Source organism: Anneissia japonica, unplaced genomic scaffold (genome assembly GCF_011630105.1).
Source record: "Anneissia japonica isolate Jap-2015-1 unplaced genomic scaffold, ASM1163010v1 scaffold1065_len1792383_cov172, whole genome shotgun sequence".
NCBI classification, from domain to species: domain Eukaryota; kingdom Metazoa; phylum Echinodermata; class Crinoidea; order Comatulida; family Comatulidae; genus Anneissia; species Anneissia japonica.
In genome coordinates, this window is record NW_022684135.1 from 186,748 (window position 1) to 191,026 (window position 4,279).

The 4,279-nt window shown below is 33.6% G+C and overlaps 1 long non-coding RNA gene across 1 annotated transcript; it reads left to right on the forward strand.

Moving 5' to 3' along the window:
• Positions 1-3,710, forward strand: LOC117103758. The gene is made up of 2 exons (XR_004444648.1): positions 1-39; positions 1,599-3,710. It is a non-coding gene; the product is annotated as an uncharacterized LOC117103758 (long non-coding RNA).
• Positions 3,711-4,279: the final 569 nt, after the last annotated feature.

Consider the following 4,279-nt stretch of genomic DNA (forward strand, 5'->3'; position numbering starts at 1 on the left):
CCCCACAAGTATATGATAATACTCCACTGCCACCAACAAGTAAGTTTAATTTATGGTTTTATATGTTTTGACTACAATTTCTCATGGCTTTCCTTGGTCTGATGATATATCTTTATTTCCGTCACATGAAATTGCAGGTACACTCGTCACCTACAGGATTTACATTAATCAGACAACAAGTACATGTCATTTTCATATATGAGGCATGTTGTGGCAAAATGGTTAAGTTGTGGCACAGGCCAGTATCCAGTAAATGAGCTATAAAATAAGGGACCTCAAAACATGGCATGAAAATCAAAATTTGTGTTTCACTATAGATCAACAGTTTAATGTCTAATCATGGAGGTAGTAGAAAGAAAATCCTGGTTGGTTTTTGTCCTACTTCATTAGAGATTACTATAATACTTCAGTGGTCAAATTAATCATGTTCTAAAGTCCTAGTTCTGGAAATGGTCAACAGATTGTTTATTTAACTAAGGCTTGAAATCAGTGGTGTATCTAGGGGAGGGCGCGGGGTGCACACCCCCCAAAAAATTTCTCACCACTCCAGTCATGTCAAGTAGTTAAAAATCACCTAAAATCACTATATTTTGCGAATTAGCGCCCCTCAACTGATCATTGAGCCCCCACTCCACTATGATTTTATGAATCTTAAATTTTTCTAAAACATGATTTTATGATTCTTTGAAATGTAAGTTTTATGTTTTATCCAAACAATTATTTATTATTATCAGCTGATCGATTAAGAAAAAGTGTAAATCTCACAATCATTGTACAAACAAACATGTGAACTCTGTTAACTTTTAACAAGTCTGTTACAAAAAAATATAATACATTAGTCCATGTGGACAGCACTGTACAAACCAATACAGCAATATTGAAACAAGCTTATCATTCACACTGAACTTCTTTGGGTTGTTCAGCCTCAGCTCTTAATAAATTTAATAAAGGACCAGGGCTTATGATCTTGGCATGTATTCCCTGTTTTTGTAGCTTCGGCCCTCAGGAAGATAGGCTGCGATCTCCACATCACACTTGAAGCAGATGAGAGTGTGTATAATACTCCCTGAGTGGGATGCTGGTCCACTATAGGTTACTCCCAGCAATTTGCTGGTACCCATTGATACAGCTGGGTAGACTAGCAATGTAGATGAAGGGACAATTGCTAGGACACAAACGAAGTGCACAGTGAAGAATTGAAACTGACCTCAAGGTTATGGGACCAAACCATTCCCACTGCACCAAACCACTTCCACATTACATGCCCATAATCCCCTTTATAATGATCTCTGTGCTCTGCTGCTCAAAATAGCAACTTGTAAATGACATAATTAGCTTTCGACATGTTGAATCAGAGTTCAAAGTACAAATAAACTGGCTGCACCCAGTAAAATAGCATGATTGATGTTGTAAAGTAATTTTTAAGTTAATTGCCTGCAGCCTTAAGAAAGTACAGACTGCAAAACAATTTGTAATCATTAGCCTATTTATACATTATATGAAATACCCTGTTCCCAGAGGGTAGGTAGCAGTGTGAATGAAGAAGTACAGTATATTCAGCAGTTTATATTTCATTCCATCATATCTTTATTTTGCAGGTAATCATTTATATAAGGATTATATAACCAACAACCCAAAAGGGACTAGCACAGCTCTACGGCCTTCAACAAACCTGCTTTTCTTATTTATGGTAGTTATAGCATTACATTGGCTTCAATCGTGAGAATCGTCAGTTGATGTACAGTTTTTAGATCTTATTATTTATTTCATATGTAATTTGATAATTTAAAAGTCTTATGTTTTTAAAGTTCTGTTGTCTCTCCAATATGTCTCCTATATGTGTGTGATAAAAAATGTAAATGTTTCAAGTTGTATTTTATTTGAAGTGGTTTTCACATTAGCTGAAATGATTTTCTCGCATTCTAATGGTCAGTGTATACATGCAGATATAGAGGTGGATTTGTTTTATTGCATCACCGCCCAGAGAGATACTGTATACATTATGTGTATGTAGCTTGACAACCAAATGTATGTTGTTCTTGGTGTAGGGTTGAAGCCACCAGAAATTGTACTATTACATTGTGACAGTGGGGTAATATCATCATGTTACAGTTTTTACATTTTTTGATTGACATCCATTTCATGAAGATTATGTGTGGTCCAGTAGTAATATATATGTGCTGTCTGAAAATATTAATTCATTGGACGACACATTACTTGTCAAGAATCTGCAGGAACATCAAGACAAACCTCAATGTGTGCCCCATTATTAAAGTGGAACAATACATGGTTTGGTAAATTCTTGTCCTAGTTGTTCAGTCTTGTTAAACATACAGATGTCGATTAAATTTATTTCACTGTAACTAGCAGTGGGTGTTACAATTTTTGAGAGAGCAGCTTAGTTTAGTCGGCTAGTCTGGTGGTAGCCACTGTGTGTGCGCTGAACTGTGAAGATCTCTAGGCCCCCGGTTCAATTTCCATCGCTGCCTCTCTTTGTGTTTCAGCTAGAGGTCTTTCGGATGAGACGTTTAAGCCGTTGGTCCTGTGTGCATTATGACCCATGTGTACATTAAACAACGCAGTACACTCTTTGGAAAAGAGTAGGGGATTGTCTCCCGGTGTAATGCCCAATCACCACCAGAAAGACCCCACTGGAAATAAGTCTTCCTCTAGAATTTTGTGGGCTATCCTTAGTGTTTACACCGAATAAATCCAAAATGTGTAAATACAAAATGAAGTGTAAATGCAAGTTAATTATATCAGCTAATGTGTTAGCCACCTTAAAACATATTTTATGGTGTTCTTAAGTTTTATTTTTCTTTGAATATGACTTGGTATGTAATTTTTCTGTGGTGACTAAAATTGCATTTCAGTCATGCATAACTTTGATGTTCCATTGAAAAAAAAATCAGCTCTATTGCAAGGCCCTTGTATAGTTTCTATTTTGCTTACATTTCATAATTACACAATGTAAGTGGTATATCTGAATATGGACTATGTTTTTTGTTTAAGCACTTTACGCTTATGTAATATAAATAGCATGTATTTACTTGTCTGTACATGTTACTTCAGTACTCAGACATCCTAAATTCACCAGAATTTAAAAATTCTTATATTAACACTACCCTGTATATATTTGAAAGAGAAATTTCTGTAATTTAATCATTGGTGTCAATTTTCTTTGAACAAATTTGATATTGTCTATTTTTGATGAGAGAAATGAGAATAATATTGACCATTTTTCGAAGCAATGTTATCAAATTATCTTTAAAAGACATTTCCCAAGTTAAAACCATTTATAAAAATAAATAACAATAAATTTGATTGTCATATTTTACATATTTTCATTGAAGAAATGAATTGAGAAAAGTCAGTGTTTTAATTTCTGGTGCCAGAGTAGGAACAAATTCTGTCTGTTTTTGTCAAGGAAAATAAGAATAATATTGATAATATTCCAAGGCAATATTTCCATCGATCTTTAAAAGACATTTATTTATGACTTTGCATATAATCAATATCTAAATAATGATTGACATATTTTACCCATTTTCATTGAAGAAAAGGATTATATTTTATCATGAATTAAATAACGATCATATAAATTAATAATTTCATCTGTTCTATAGAAATGTTAATTACCTTGAACTTGGAAATACTATTGTGTAATACCTCCCAAGGTTTGGTTATTCAATTTCAATTTTCAATTTATTAAAAAAACCGGAACGGAGAAGTAAAATAGTACAACATAACAATTTCATTAACATGGACAATTTCATTGCAAAGACCAGAACAATTGAGAAAAAACTAAGTTTAAATTCTTAAAATGCAAAATTATGAACATTACGATATAGGAGAATACATTCATTAAAAGGTATGTTTTGTGAATTGTAACGTACTGTACATATTTTATGTGATCTTAAATTGAAATTATCCCTCCAATTAAATTGGAATCTACTAATACATAATATCCTTATGGTTTAGAATAATGACATGATGGTACTTAGATGTGTAGTTATATGTTGTGTACATGATATGTTGTGAATGTTCTTGGGAGAAGATATGTTTGTTGTATTTCATTTTTTTGTGGAACATGAATTTGGAAATAGCGTTAACCCTGTATATGTTGTCATAGATTGTTTACCATTTCAATGTTCTGGAAAGGGGACAGGCCTGATTATCTGGACTTTAATTTGTTTAGTGAGGATTGCTGGAGAGCTGTTGTTGCAGAACATGTCTGATGGGGTAGTGTGAATGTGAAGTTTTGGTGAAAGGGGAGGGG